Below are 17,364 nucleotides of genomic sequence, written 5' to 3'. Positions count from 1 at the left end.
AATCACTGTCTCTTAACAAATCAGACAGCCAATCTAATTTCAGAAAAAGGGCCAGAGAAGTACCACATCGTGAAGAAAAGAAGAGATAGACTTAAAGGTAAGGAAATTTACATTTCTCCAAGTCTCATCAATTCTTCATCACATCTATTACTTAGGCTAATTGCATTGATGGTTCAGCAAAATTTTCGAAGAGATAATCTAAGTTTTTTTTAATTCAATATTTCTGCTATGATTTTCAAGTAGTGAAAAAAAAACAAGAAGAAGAAGAGTGTGTATAATATCTTTACCCCTTGACTAAGGCTAGTGGTGCCATACAAGTCATGGAATGTAAGATCACGCCAAAAAAAGGAAAGTGTACCCAAAACAATAGTAAACAAATTTAAGAAATACACCCATTTCTCTTTTATTCCCCCTCTTATCTTTCGAAATATAGACCCACCATTATCATTGACTCGAAAATTTATGCTAGTCGTGCATGTCTCAAACATCTTGAGTTGAGTATTCCTCCAGTAATGAACGATCAAATTCCCTTTACTCCAACAGGAGCATCAAATCCCGAGCTGTGACATCGGAATCCAGGACATACAAGATGACCAATCTATTACTCTGGATGATTTCTCTTAAACCACAATTGCTACTGCTTCTGGTCTCACTATTGACGTAGACGGTCCGATCAATGGTATGTAGTCCCGCAACATTTTATTGCCTTCTGACAATCTTAAAACGGCTTGATAATATTTGATGATAGTCATATTTTTGTATTAATTAATTTGGGCTTCAAAGACTCTGAATTATGCATGATTCCAACCAGGGGCGGATCCAAGATTTTCGAGGGGGGTATTTTTGTACAGGAAAAATAACCCCCAATGAAAAATGTGATACGTCAGGAATAATATGGAAAGCAACAAAATTATATTCACTACAAAATGGAGGTCATTTTGTTCCAGGAAAAAATTGACAAGCAAAAAAATATATATAATGATAATAAATGAATGAATAGTGTTCACTTCAAAATTTAACTCATTTTGTTCAATGAAAAAATTGACATGTAAATAACAATAAATTGATATAGTCTTACGATAACACGCATTAAAGTCAATAGTGTACAACATGATATTGAATCTGCAGTTCTGCACCTACCATTTCCACTGGTGGACTTCAGTGGTAAAAAAGGCTAACTGAATAACTATAGGCAATAATAACCTCAATACTTCTTGCTTATGACCCCCCCAAGAAATGAACCTAAAACAATAATGACCTAACGAGTATGTATAAAACTAACTTAAACTTTAACTTAATTTGACGTAGCTAAAAAAATCAGAAACATAATCATGATAATTATTAAGGGTATGGGAATGGATAATGGAGAGGAATTTATTAGTTATCATTTAAATTTACTTTGATGTCCTTTTCGGTACCCTAGTATGGTACAGAGATGAACCATGCAATAAAGATGGAAATTTGAACCTTTCGTTACCTCACCTTAAAAGGTGAAATGTTGCACTTCTCAGGATGCAAATGAGCATTTATTGGTACAAATAATAGTAATAGTGTGAATTGTTGCACCTTTTCACACTCAGGGTGCAAGATTACACCCCAAACATGTCAAAAGGTGCTACCAGTGATTCATGAGCAAACTTGACACGATGATGAAGTCAATTTTGTGCAATAGTGTATTGGAAGATACTTTAGTTATAGGGGAAGTTCACCCTGACCAAGGAAATCTCCTTAATTTGACGAAGCTAAAAACAATTCAGAAACATAATAATTAAGGTAATTGGAATGAATTATGGAGAGGGGTGTATTAGTTGTCATTCATATTCACTCAGATAATGCCCTTTTCGGCACCCTAATATGGTACAGAGATGAACCATGCAATAAAGATGCAAATTTAAACCTTTCGTAACGTCCATTATGCACATTAAAAGGTGAAAATGTTGCACTTCTCAGGATGCAATCGAGCATTTATTGGTACAAATAATAGTAATAGTGTGAATTGTTGCACCTTTTCACACTCATGGTACAAGATTACACCCCAAACACGTCAAAAGGTGCTACCAGTGATTCATGAGCAAAATTGAACCTTTATTTTTTAGTGTGAACATTGCTACGATCAGGGGCCGATCCAGGATAATACAAGGGGGGGGGGGGCGCATTTTATCCGAGGAAAAATTTTACAAGCCAAAAAAAAAAGTATTACCTACTGAAGTGAGGTGAAGGAGGACGTGACCTTGCCATTCTTGGTCTGGTACAGGGGCGGATCCAGCTCCCGCCAATTCGGTGGGGCCGATTTTTTTTCACCCATATTTTCCCCGATCGGCCATTCAAAGTTGATTTTTTGTTTGTTTCTTTGAAAAGGTTATCTCAGAAGCGTAATGAGCCAAAAAAAATTGAGGGGGCTTGATACGGCATATCGCGTAAAATCAATAAGAAGTTCCGAGCGAGCAAAAGTTTTGACATTGTGATTACCAAAATCAAAGTTTGTGATAGATTTTGACATAAAATTTGAAAAATTATAGGCCTTTATTTCACACTTACCCACCTATCCCAAAACGCCGATGTCCTAACAATAATTTATTAGCCTGATTTAAAAAAAAACAGCATAAAAATAGTAACAATCTCATGAGCCCTATTTGAATAGTGCAAGCGCGAAACGCGATCTGAAAGCTTTTGGAATTTCATATATTTTGTCCTGAAAATTGGCAGGGGTAGTAATGGCTGAGGTAAAAATGGCATGGATAATATTGGCAGGGGTAAGAATCGCAACGGAAAAAAGGCAGAGGTAGAAATTAGGCCTACAGGGTTAATAATAGCAGAGATAAGAATGGCAGATTAAAAAATGGCAGTGGTAATAATGGCAGAGGTAAAATGGCAGAGGTATTAATGGCAGAGGTAAATATGGCAGAGGTAAAAATGACAGGGGTATAATAATGGCAGGGGTAAAAATGACAGGGGTATAATAATGGCAGGGGTAAAAATGGCAGAGGTAATAATGGCAGAGGTAATAATGGCAGAGGTAAAAATGACAGGGGTATATGGCAGAGGTAAAAATGGCAGAGGTAAAATGGCAGGGGTTATGATGTAAAAATGACAGCTCTAGGTATAACATGGCCAGTCTTTAAACCCCCGTGCAATAAATTGTCAAAAAGCCCCCCGCATGTACATAGATTAAATGAGAAGTGCATGTCACCGTTAGGTATTTTATCATATCATTATGTGTTCATCGGCCTAACAATGCTATTTACGAATTCGTTGGAGGTGTACTGTGAGGGCTTTTTAAACGGAAATCAAACAACAGATATTTTTTTCATTCAATTTATCAGGAGCAAAATGAAACTGCACTATTCTCATTCGTCATTTTATAACATTCCTTTTTGCCTGGCTTGGTTTTTTTTTCTAAAGCTTTGCCAGGTTTACCGATGCAAAAAGGAGGAAGAGTAGACATAAGAGAGGTGGAGAGACAGAGAGGGTTTGGGGCGGGGAAAAACATAGAGAATATGATATATAGGGGGAAGGTTAGACGTTAAAATTGTCACGAATGATTGTCGTCAAATATTTTTGTCATTATTCGAATTAAATGTCGTCTGTACTATTATTTTGAATATTTGAATGACAATAAGCATGCTCGGCATCAGGTTCGGCCCTGAATATGTAACTGATTGTGAAAATCAATAATCTTGTTTTGACTGGTAAACAAGTTTGGGGTCGATTAAGGGCCGTCTGGTTCAGATTCTTTGCATAAAACAGGACTCTGAACCTTTACCATCACTGCATCCAATATGATATTGAATATAAACGCCTTGATGATCATAACCCTTGGAAGCGGAAGTGCTGTTGGGTATTTTGTAGACCATAAGCAGCACCCTCTTGGTAATTAGGTTGGTATGCTAAAATGTAGAGATTTGATACAAATTAATGTTTGTTATTTTTTAAACAGAAGAAAAAATGCCCTTTCATTTTGGAGTGACAACTTTTTTCTCGGCTTTTTAACAAACCAGCACCCCTTATCTCTTTCATTTTTGCCTCTGCCATCTTTACCTTTGCCAACTCCGCCATTTTTAACACTGTTAGAAAATTTATACTTAAAAATAAAAACTCCTGCAGTAGAATCTGGAGAACACCTGTAATCTTATACTGCACTGTGTAATCTTACATGCATTTGTGGAAAATTACAGAAATTTTGTGCGTGTAATCTTACAAATGTATTGTAATTAAACCGTTTCCCCCTTTTTTAAATCACACCTGTTCTGTAAAATTGTAGTGAGAAAATCCTCCTGTTTTCATGGTTATAAAAATTTCGTTTTAGCTTATTTACCAAATAAAACAAATATACAAAATACGAATAATGAACAATATGGGTATGGCTGGTGGAAATATGATTGCTTATTCCATTAAAAATATAAAATGGATCGACATGTAATAGAATTCTGGCAACTGTCGAATTCATAAGAATGGAAAATAAAAAATGTTAAAAGTTGAATGTTGGCCATGATATCAGATATTCTAAGTCTTTACTTTCCAATAAATGATAACAGCAGGAACAATAATAATAATAATTCTTATTTACCCAGGGAACCCACTTCAGCTCTTATGAACCGTTTATCCAGTGGGTCCTGCATAACGGTTCGGTGTGAAAATGGCAGAGGTAAAAATGGTAGAGGTAATATTGGCAGAGGTAAAAATGGCAGATGTAATAATGGCGGAGGTAAATATGGCAGAGGTAAAAATGACAGCGGTATAATAATGGCAGGGGTAAAAATGGCAGAGGTAATAATGGCAGAGGTAAAAATGGCAGGGGTATATGGCAGAGGTAAAAATGGCAGAGGTAAAATGGCAGGGGTTATGAGGTAAAAATGACAGCTCTATAGGTATAACATGGCCAGTCTTTAAACCCCCGTGCAATAAATTGTCAAAAGCCCACGCATGTACATAGATTAAATAAGAAGTGCATGTCACGGTTAGGTATTTTATCATATCATTATGTCTTCATCGGCCTAACAATGCTATTTACGAATTCGTTGGAGGTGTACTGTGATGGCTTTTTAAACGGAAATCAAACAATAGATATTTTTTTCATTCAATTTATCAGGAGCAAAATGAAACTGCACTATTCTCATTCGTCATTTTATAACATTCCTTTTTGCCTGGCTTGGGTTTTTGTCTCACCTGCGAAGCAGAGTGAGACTATAGGCGCCGCTTTTCCGACGGCAGCGGCGGCGTCAACATCAAATCTTAACCTGAGGTTAAGTTTTTGAAATGACGTCATAACTTAGAAAGTATATGGACCTAGTTAATAAAACTTGGCCATAAGGTTAATCAAGTATTACTGAACATCCTGCATGAGTTTCACGTCACATGACCAAGGTCATAGGTCATTTAGGGTCAATGAGCTTTGGCCAAATTGGGGATATCTGTTGAATTCCCATCATAACTTTGAAAGTTTATGGAAATGAAATGACGTCATAACTTAGAAAGTATATGGACCTAGTTAATAAAACTTGGCCATAAGGTTGATCAAGTATTACTGAAAATTCTGCATGAGTTTCACGTCACATGACTAAGGTCAAAGGTCATTTAGGGTCAATGAACTTAGACCATGTTGGAGGAATCAACATCGAAATCTAAACCTGAGGTTAAGTTTTTGAAATGTCATCATAACTTAGAAAATATATGAACCTAGTTCATGAAACTTGGACATAAGGTTAATCAAGTATCACTGAACATCCTGCATGAGTTTCACGTCACATGACCAAGGTCATAGGTCATTTAGGGTCAATGAACTTTGGCCGAATTGGGGATATCTGTTGAATTCCCATCATAACTTTGAAAGTTTATGGATCTGATTCATGAAACTTCGACATAATAGTAATCAAGCATCACTGAACATTTTGTGCAAGTTTGAGGTCTAATGATTAAGGTCAAAGGTCATTTAGGGTCAATGAACTTTGGCCGAATCGGGGGTGTCTGTTGAATTACCATCATAACTTTGAAAGTTTATTGGTCTAGTTCATTAAACTTGGACATTAGAGTAATCAAGTATCACTGAACATCCTGTGCGCGTTTCAGGTCACATGACCAAGGTGAAAGGTCAATGAACTTTCTCCGAATTGGATGTATCTGTTGAATTACCATCATAACTTTGAAAGTTTATGGATCTGATTCATGAAACTTGTACATAAGAGTAATCAAGTATCACTGAACATCCTGTGCGAGTTTCAGGTCACATGATCAAGGTCAAAGGTCATGTAAGGTCAGTGAACTTTGGCCATGTTGGTTTTTTTTTGTTGAATAACCATCATATCTCTGTAAGTTTATTGGTCTAGTTCATAAAAAGTGGACATAAGAGTAACCATGTATCACTGAACATCTTGTGCGAGTTAGAGTAGTATTCAAAGTCAGCACTGCTGCTATATTGAACCGCGTGAGCAGGTGAGACGGCCAGAGGCATTCAGGCATTCCACTTGTTTTTCTAAAGCTTTGCCAGGTTTACCGATGCAAATAGGAGGAAGAGTAGACATAAAAGAGGTGGAAAGACAGAGAGGGTTTGGGGCGGGGCAAAAACATAGAGAATATAATATATAGGGGGAAGCTTAGACGTTAAAATTGTCACGAATGATTGTCGTCAAATATTTTTGTCCTTATTCGTAATGTCGTCTGTATTATTATTTTGAATATTTGAATGACAATAAGCATGCTCGGCATCAGGCTCGGCCCTGAATATGTAACTGATTGTGAAAATCAATAATCTTGTTTTGACTGGTAAACAAGTTTGGGGTCGATTAAGGGGCAGTCTGGTTCAGATTCTTTGCATAAAAGAGGACTCTGAACCTTTACCATCACTGCATCCAATATGATATTGAATATAAACGCCTTGATGATCATAACCCTTGGAAGCGGAAGTGCTGTTGGGTATTTTGTAGACCATAAGCAGCACCCTCTTGGTAATTAGGTTGGTATGCTAAAATGTAGAGATTTGATACAAATTAATGTTTATTTTTTGAACAGAAGAAAAAAAAATTGTTTCATATGTAATTGTTGTAATTCTTTTTCTGACCTAAATGAACTTCATTTAGGTGGATTAAATCTCTTTTTTTTGTATTCCCCCTTAACCAAATCCTCTTTCATTTTGGAGTGAAAATTTATTTCTCGGCTTTATACAAACCAGCACCCCTTATCTCTTTCATTTTTGCCTCTGCCATCTTTACCTTTGTCATTTTCAACTCCGCCATTTTTTTACACTGTTAGAAAATTTATACTTAAAAATAAAAACTGCAGTAGAATCTGGAGAACACCTGTAATCTTATACTGCACTGTGCAATCTTACATGCATTTGTGTAAAATTACAGAATGGCAGAGGTAAAAATGGCAGGGGTATGGCATAAATGGAGAGGTAATAATGGCAGAGGTAAAATGGCAGAGGTAAAGTGTCATGGGTTATAATGGGAGAGGTAAAATGACAGCCCTAGGTATAACACAGCCAGGCTTTTAACCCCCGTGCAATAAATTGTCAAAAAGCCCCCGCATGTAAAAGATTGAATAAGAAGTGCATGTCATGGTTAGGCATTGTATCGTATCATTATGTCTTCATCGGCCTAACAATGCTATTTACGAATTCGTTGGAGGTGTACTGTGGGTGCTTTTTAAACGGAAATCAAACAACAAATATTTTTTTCATTCAATTTATCAGGAGCAAAATGAAACTGCACTATTCTCATTCGTCATTTTATAACATTCCTTTTTGTCTGGCTGTTTTTTTAAATCTAAAGCTTTGCCAGGTTTACCGATACAAAAAGGAGGAAGAGTAGACCAGGGGCGGATCCAGCTTTCGCCAATAAGGGGGGGGGGGCGATTTTTTTTTACCCATATTTTCCTCGATCGGCCGCTCAACGTTGATTTCTATTTGTTTCTTTGAATGGGTATTCCTAATGGTCACTTGTTAGCTTTATTATCACAAAACATAAATGAAGTAGTATAAGCCCTAATTGAATAGTACGAGCGCGAAGCGCGAGCTATTTAATTAAATGGAAATTTCATGTAATTTTTCATGAAAATTGAACATTCTGAGCAATGATTGTGATCATGAACAAGATGTGTATGTAACTAAATAATGACTGCGAGCGCGAATCGCAAGCAGATTTGTTTTAATATACGTTCTGGCCTGATGGGAAAACAGACCTTAAGGACTGTTTGCAGTTACCCATGAAAACGATGCATATTTCAACAATCAAATAATGCAAGCGCAAAGCGAGAGCTGAATATTTTTGACATTTTGACCTAAGAATTTGACATTCTAAGCACTTCATTGTCATCATAAACAGGATATGTATATAACTAAACATCTCATGCGAGCGCGAAGCGCGAGTGGAAAAATATGATTTAGACCTAAAAAATGGGACAGACTATTCATGTTTCGTAAATCACGAAAATGATGACTAATTGGGCCTATTCATACATTAATAATGCAAGCGCGCAAAGTGCGAGAAGAAAATTTTTGATATTCTGATATGAAACTGGATAATTCAAGCACGTTTGAACGAAAGAACAAACTGCGTTTTTATTGTGTACGCCCAGGTGTTTTTGAGATTTAGACCTAGAATCTGTGTTATAAATACATTTATTATGAAAATCAATAATGCGCGAGCACGGAGCTGAAAACAATTGATGTCAATTGAGCCTTTTAAAGCAATATTTCAAGCATCGTAGGAAAGTTGCGAAATGGATATGGATGGTACTTCACAAATGATGCGAGCGCGAAGCGCGAGCCGATTTTTTTTTCAAATTTATTATTTGGACCCAATTGCAAGGACATTTTGTCATCATTAGAAAATGACTATTTTCCTATTCCTCTTCCTAAGCGGGAGATGAAACTTGTCGAAATCAATATTCCATTCTGAAAAAGGGACATTTTCATTATTAGGAATTCATGAAACTGTTACCTTACTTATCAATTTGATATTAATGAGAGCTCGAAATCTGTTGATATTAAGGCCTGAAAACCGGGCATTTTAAGCATTTTTTAAACATTGTCTTACGGCTTGCATGTGCGCATATGGTAATCCTCCTATGTTAGAGCTATAATCGGCCGTTGATGGAGTGCAGGAGACCCATGTGCAAGAGAATGTCTTGTTTGGCGCGCAGTTGCGGTGGCGTGGTTTGCCTACATGTGAACCAACCGAATGCGGTGCCACAGCGAGTAGGCCTGTGTGGATCAGGCCGGCCGTTATGAGGCCGAAAATTAAACATGGGTGTAATACATCCTTCGTACTTTTATTTCTGTTTTTTCAGCGTTTACAAGGACATTTTTTTGTTCCCAAAAAGTAGGGGGGTAAACGGGCCTATAAACGGGTGAAATTTCCGGTTTTTAAAGGGGATTCTAACCAAAATGAAAAAAATGTTATCAAAGGAAAAAAGAAAAGTCAGACAAGTTGATAGGTGCAAAGTTTGAACAATATCGGATAAAGAATAAAAAAGTTATGAATTTTTAAACTTTTGTAATCACCCATGGAGACTTCAATTGGCCGCATATGTATTGTCATTGTGATGTAAGGCAAGGACTAACTCTTTCATGTACTCCAATTCAGGCGCGTACGCAGGATTTTTGAAAGGGGGGGGGGGGGTTTCGAGCTGATTTTTTATTAATCTCCCCCCCAGTCTCTAAAAAGTGATAAGCGGGGGGGGGGGGGGAATCCGCCCTCTTTTTGTAATTACAATTTCTTGCGTCATACATTATTATGTAGGGGTACCGTGCATCTACCAGACCGACCTCTGGGGAGACAAGCCAAGCCAAAAAAAAAAAAAAAAAAGGAAACGAAAGGGGGGGGGGTGGTTGAACCCCTAACCCCCCCCCTGCGTACGCGCCTGCTCCAATTCATAAAATGGAAAAATGTTGTTGTTTTTTTTCAAAGGTTTTACTTCAAATTTTGTTTTTCTTTCATGAGGACATAAGAAAATATACTACCCTGGTTATATTTATATCTCTGCCCACGGGGAACGGGTATTTCAATTCAATTCATTTCTTTATTTCATTCCCTTTCAAAACATAATACAAAGTAATATAAAGCGATACAAATCAAGTACAATTTTATAGGGCATTCCTACTTCATAAAACAGTATAATATAGAGCATAAATGGAAATGAGGGATCCACTAAAAAGCAAAGTTTGTAAAGTGTGGATCCCACTTGGAAATGAAGAAATTATAGTTGACTTATTCTTAGATGCGTACATGGTATATATAGCTACTTAAAGGTCAAGTCCACCTCAGAAAAATGTAGATTTGACTCAATAGAGAAAAATCAGACAAGCACAATGCTGAAAATTTCATCAAAATCGGGTGTAAAATAAGAAAGTTATGACATTTCAAAGTTTCGCTTATTTTCAACAAAATAGTTATATGAACGAGCCAGTTACATTCAAATGAGAGAGTCGATGATGTCACTCACTCACTATTTCTTTTGTTTTTTATTGTTTGAATTATACAATATTTCAATTTTTACGAATTTGACGATTAGGACCTCCTTGCCTGAAGCACAAAATGTTAACAAAATGGAATTCCACGTGTTCAGGGAGGAATGAAACTTCATTTCACATGACAATGACGAGAAAATCAAAATATTTCATATTTCATATAATAAAATACAAAAGAAGTAGTGAGTGAGTGATATCATCAACTCTCTCATTTGGATGTAACTGGCTCGTTCATATAACTATTTTGTTGAAAATAAGCGAAACTTTAAAATGCCATAACTTTCTTATTTTACATCCGATTTTGATGAAATTTTCAGTGTTATGCTTGTTGAATTTTTCTCTTTTTATTCAAATCAAGTTTTTGTTGGGGTGGACTTGTCCTTTAAGAGAAAACCGCAAACCCCTGATAATTACATGGCCAAGAGAAAGTTGTCCTTGCCCCTTGTCATGATTTACTATCCTAGTTGCCAATTTGAAATCTACATAGTCTTAGGGATCTCAATTTTAAAGAAACCATAACTTTTTTATTGCTTGTCCGATTTCTTTCAAACGTTCACCATTCTGTTTGATTTATTTTTCTCCTTTCCAACACAACATTTATGACCAAGGCTGGATTCCCCTATAAACAAGAAAATAAAAATACATTTACATGTAAATTTGTTTTTTTATTTCATGTCAGGTCCGTGTTCTCTATGTCCAGAAGGAGCTCCCGGTCCCCGTGGACCACCTGGAGACATTGGCCTGCCGGGAAGAGACGGTCGTGATGGGAGGGACGCTTCGTGTAATGGCCAACTATCAGATAGAATAATGATGACGACGGGAGTCAAACTGTTGTTAATGCCTCAGTCACATTTGCTCTACGGCGAGTCGAAACCGTTTTAACATTTTTTTTTAACCAGCTTCATAATTGTATCTCCCGAACATGCAGAGTTCGGAGGGAACTATGGATTTGGCCTCGTCGCGCCGCAGCAGAGATTTCCTTGTGAGCGCTCTACCAACTGTATTTCTTCTCCGATCATCTTCAAATGTGGCATGAAGGTCCATTATGGAAAACCAAAGTCGCCTAATGATTTTTTGAGTGGGTGGAGACATGGTTGCCATGGTAACCATATATTTGTGGAAAATTTGGTAAAACCTAGCTGTAACTTTTTTTTTCAGTTCGTCATAACAGTTGGCACACAGAAGCAATATCAGAAGGTAAAGCGAAGATGCCTACCATTTTTTTTTTTTTTGGGGGGAGGGTCTTTATTGGTAACAATCCAAATGAGTGTTAACAATAACTATGACAATCCAATGTATCATGCCTACTTCATCCCAAGGTACATGTATCATAATACCATGCTGTTCCCATATAGAAAGTTTGTCATATCAGTTGGCACACAGAAGCAATATCAGAAGGTAAAGCGAAGATGCCTATCATTTTTGGTGTGTGTGTGGGGGGTCTTAGGGTTAGGTTTACGAAACATATCCAGATTACTCTATTTTTTTCTAACAGATGCTACTACAGATTCACGCTGCTGCGTCATATTATTGTCATCAAATTTGGTACCCAGAGGCAAATTATGGGCAGGGTCATTGTTGCCATGATAATTGTATTTATAGGCCCTATGTCAAATTTCAGTGTGATGTCTATCGCAATGATAGATTATGCGGTGGATTCGCCGTAGGTTCGGGATGTACATGTGCTCGGCCGTGCGACCCGCCGAGCATTTCTAGTTATAGATGGTTTGAATAAAAAAATCGACCCGCCACACGGCCGCCATATAGCAAATGTGACTGTGATGATGATGATGATAGGAATGATGATAATAAGAAAAAAAATAATTGATTATAATAACGATTATTGATAATAATGTTACCTGATGACAAACTTGATACACTCGAAATACAATCGTTGTGGGCAATATCCTAACTCCATTTTGCTTAGTATTGAAATTAACTTCTATTCACCATAATCCAAACAATCAGGGATGGCGTCATTCACGGGGGAGGAAGGGGACAATATAAATGCCCCTCGGGGGGGGGGGGGCAGTCAAATGTATTGCTGAACACATGCATGACCAAATTATTTCCGAACACCCCCTAAAGGCGTTTTCCTCTGTGTGCAAAATTACCCCCCACACAAAATAATTCGCTGGATTTAATTCCATATTTTGGCCCCTTAAAAATTTCTCGCCAGATCATATGACCCCGGGGAAAAAGCTTGGGAAAATGGAATACCCTAAACATGTTTGGCTACAGTCTTAAAAAAAGGATTTGGAAAAAATATACCCTAAATACGTTTGACCCTGCGATTGACCATTGACCAGTCTTTCAAAACTACCCCTTAAAAAAATTGTGTTTTTGATATCCTTAAAGGACAAGTCCACCCCAACAAAAACTTGATTTGAATAAAAAGAGAAACATTCAACAAGCATAACACTGAAAATTTCATCAAAATCAGATGTGAAATAAGAAAGTTATGACATTTCAAAGTTTCGCTTATTTTTAACAAAATAGTTATATGAACGAGCCAGTTACATCCAAATGAGAGAGTCGATGACATCACTCACTCACTATTTCTTTTGTATTTTATTATATGAAATATTTGTATTTTCTCGTCATTGTCACGTGGAATGAAGTTTCATTCCTCCTGAACACGTGGAATTATTTTAACATTTTGTGCTTCAGGCAAGGAGGTCCTAATCGTCAAATTCGTAAAAATTGAAATATTGTATAATTCAAACAATAAAAAAACAAAAGAAATAGTGAGTCAGTGACATCATCGACTCTCTCATTTGGATGTAACTGGCTCGTTCATATAACTATTTTGTTAAAAATTAGTGAAACTTTGAAATGTCATAACTTTCTTATTTTCCATCCGATTTTGATGAAATTTTCAGCATTGTGCTTGTCTGATTTTTCTCTATTGGGCACACATGAGTATTACAGACCCCCATTCACTCACGTGTTATATCATAGCTCATCAAAAAATCATTAAAAATCAATCCCTCGATAGATTTTGCTTTAATTCACTAACATTAATCACAATTAACAGTACATTAAGACTTGATATGTTAATCAGGTACTTGACCAGCTCAATCAAAAGTTAAATGGCCTGAAATAAGACTAACCATAATTTCGGCCAGTTCATTGCCACAAAAACCAGAACTGCATTGTGGGTAATAATAATTAAAATGAAATACAAAAATGCAGTCTAGCCTCCCCAACGCCTTGATTATGAAAGAGTATGAACATAGCATTATGTCTATCGTTTTTCTTTTGATATACAAACATTTGATCTATTTTTAATGAATTATTTTAATTAATAAAGTCATGTGATCTTTACTTACGCCTGTCCGGCATGCTTTGCGCGCGGTTGAATTACTCTCATGTGCCCTATACTGTGGGTCAAATGACGAAAGGTTGAACATTTTGGTCTCAAAAGAAATAGTGGGTTCTCCTGAAGAGATTGATACCTTGCATTCAATACCTAATCTGACTAAACGTGTTAAAAGAAAAGAAAACGTCTCATTAGACACCCCTCATTTTAATGGAAAAATGCAATGTTCCATTCATATATTTTGTGCGCTTCCTATGGTATTGCAGCTACAAGTTCTACTTGCTTGATGTCCATCAATGGGCTAAATATGTATTATGTGGATTTACAACTTCTTGTTTACATGTTTAATTTCGTTCGAGGTGATTTATTACCTATGTATTCGCATAAGAATAAACAAAGTAAATAAAAGAAAATTGATAACAAACAAAGAGTGTAAGCATTCCTTTTGCTCATTGGCGCCTCTCTTCCCTATTATAACCGTTAATTTGGAGGAAGAAGGGGGGGGGGGGGTGTTATAGGCATCAACCCCGTCCTGCTTACAAGCCAGGAGGATGGGGGAATGTACCCCGACTCAGCACCCCCCCCCCCCTCCTAGTTTTTCAACGAAGTGAATAGTATTCAAGTGCGCAATCTATGATGTTTTACATCTGACTGAGACAAGTTTATGTATTTTAATGTTTTGTTCATCTTTCTTTCTTTGTGTGCTCTAGATATTGAAAATAGGAATCCTGATGATAATTAGAAGTTCTTTATCATTTTGAAGTTCCTTCTAGTACTTGTTTTATTTCACACTCTCAAACCGACCAGATCTCCTATATTGACAGTAGAAACTCGCATTTCTGCATGATAAATGATAAGCATTGAATATACATTTGAAAGCGTCATTTCAGCATCGTAGTCGATAAATGCACTAAATGCCGAGTTACATACTTATCAAATGTTGTTAAACATAACCTATCACTTTGCATGAAACTGTTTGAAGCATTCTCACCACCGATGTCTAGCAGACGACGCCCAGCCATAGCAACGACAGTGTAGAAGTGTAGTCGCGATATAGGGCACACATGAGTATTACAGACCCCCATTCACTCACGTGTTATATCATAGCTCATCAAAAAATCATTAAAAATCAATCCCTCGATAGATTTTGCTTTAATTCACTAACATTAATCACAATTAACAGTACATTAAGACTTGATATGTTAATCAGGTACTTGACCAGCTCAATCAAAAGTTAAATGGCCTGAAATAAGACTAACCATAATTTCGGCCAGTTCATTGCCACAAAAACCAGAACTGCATTGTGGGTAATAATAATTAAAATGAAATACAAAAATGCAGTCTAGCCTCCCCAAACGCCTTGATTATGAAAGAGTATGAACATAGCATTATGTCTATCGTTTTTCTTTTGATATACAAACATTTGATCTATTTTTAATGAATTATTTTAATTAATAAAGTCATGTGATCTTTACTTACGCCTGTCCGGCATGCTTTGCGCGCGGTTGAATTACTCTCATGTGCCCTATTGATGCAAATCAACATTTTTCTGAGGTGGACTTGACCTTTAACGAGTGCACGTGCGGCCCGCTTCCGAAACTGAAAAAACACCCCAATTTAAACCCGGTTTTTTTTGGTCACGCATGTTAAGAGCAATATATTTGACTGGCCCCCGGGTATAAATGCGACATTCCTTATGTGTGAAAGGGTGCCCTGTCCCCAAACTGTTGCCCATGGTTACAGTCATAACCGAGAGAGCGAGGAAAGTCATTCTGCCCCCGGGTATAAATGCGACATTGTTATTTTCTCAATTGATGAAGGGTAATTTCGAATTACACGACACAAGCCTTTATACTTTCTTCATTTTCTGAACTTTTTCATCAAAGACTTTAACATTCCTTATGTGTGAAAGGGTGCCCCTGTCCCCAAACTGTTGCCCATGGTTACAGTCATAACCGAGAGAGCGAGGAAAGTCACTCTGCCCCCGGCCGCGCCGGGTATAGATGCGACCGATCCGACATTGTTATTTTCTCAATCGATGAAGGGTAATTTCGAATTACACGACACAAGCCATTATACTTTCTTCATTTTCTGAACTTTTTCATCATAGACTTTAACATTCCTTATGTGGGTCACTCTGCTTCTTCGAAGATGTCTTATACATCGTCATCTTAATCATAAGGTTTTTCTTTGTCCAGTATTTGGAATCTTGTCCAGTATTCTTGTCCAGTTTTCCTTTGTCCAGTATTTGGAATCTTGTATTTTTTCGGCCTCACCAATTTTCCCAAGGGTAGAAAGGTTCCCCAGAGCTATCTACCCTTTGGAAAAATTGGTGATGCCGAAAAAATGTCTCTGCCGGGAATCGAACCCGGGCCCCCAGCTTTGAACGCCGGTGCCTTAACCACTAGACCACAGAGATGGGTTAATGGTTAGGGCGGGCCAGATCCGATTGACCGTCAGATAGACATATATATATATATATATAATATATATATATATATATATATATATATATATATATATGTATATATACATAATTATATCAAAACCTTTGTTCCCCCTCTTCAGGAATGCCGAGTCCTGTAGACCAAACGAACGATGGTAGCAGTGAAAACACGAGTGGTGGTAATACAGTAATCAATGTCAATAGTAGTGGAGCTGTGTATATAAGATGGGGTAGAGATGTTTGTGTTGATGGATCAGAACTGGTTTATGCTGGTAAGAAAACATTTTCAAAAATACGTTCTATTTATTACCTTTTAGTCAATTTCATTCATTCACGCAGTTCAGTAGACTCAAAGCCGTGCGATGGGGGGGGGGGGGGTAGGGTGAAACAGTAACTATATTTTACAACAGAGTTAAAAGCAATATGGCAACAAATATAATAATATTTATAAAAAAATATGGAAATTAGAATATATAAGTAACATAATAATAATGATGATAATAATGATCAGTATAGCGTAATGAGTCGCCCCCCCCCAAAAAAAAATAGGGGCACAACACGCAGTCACAATATTTCAACAGAGATTAACAACAACAATGTAAAGTTAATTTGTTATATATGTAAGTGAAGAGAATACTAAGAAGGTTATATAATGTGGCATTGGCCGAGAGACAGTAAGTAGACAATCGAATAGCATATAATCCTCTGCTGAACTGTACTTACAAGCATAATTGTTGTGTGCGCAATTTGTAGGTACTGCAGCAGGAGCTCACTACCAACATACTGGAAGTGGTTCTAACTATCTGTGTATGCCACCTGACCCAATTTATGATGAACATCAGTCTGGTGGAAGTCGTGGTCTGCTGTACTCTGCCGAATATCAGACCAGCAACGCCATCGGTCGTCTCCAAGGTATCCACGACCACACACCAAAATGTGCAGTCTGTAGGGCGCCCTCAGGACGATCTACCAAATTGATGATCCTGCGCGGAACGAGTGCCCTTCTGACAGTGGCGCCTGGAGTACAGTGGTTACCTACATGTCATCCTATCATGGCTACAAACGTACTGAGTTCGTTTGTTTCGATCATGACATGGAAGCAGACCTGGTACAGCTGGAAACGAAAATGGG

At 37.2% G+C, this 17,364-nt stretch overlaps 1 pseudogene; it reads left to right on the top strand.

Annotated features, from left to right (window-relative positions):
• The first annotated feature begins 636 nt into the window (after nucleotides 1-636).
• Nucleotides 637-17,364, top strand: part of LOC121425338 — a 17,305-nt pseudogene continuing 577 nt past the window's right edge.

The sequence above is a fragment of the Lytechinus variegatus genome, chromosome 12, assembly GCF_018143015.1.
Source record: "Lytechinus variegatus isolate NC3 chromosome 12, Lvar_3.0, whole genome shotgun sequence".
NCBI classification, from domain to species: Eukaryota; Metazoa; Echinodermata; class Echinoidea; order Temnopleuroida; family Toxopneustidae; genus Lytechinus; species Lytechinus variegatus.
This window is presented reverse-complemented; position numbering and strand designations above follow the sequence as displayed.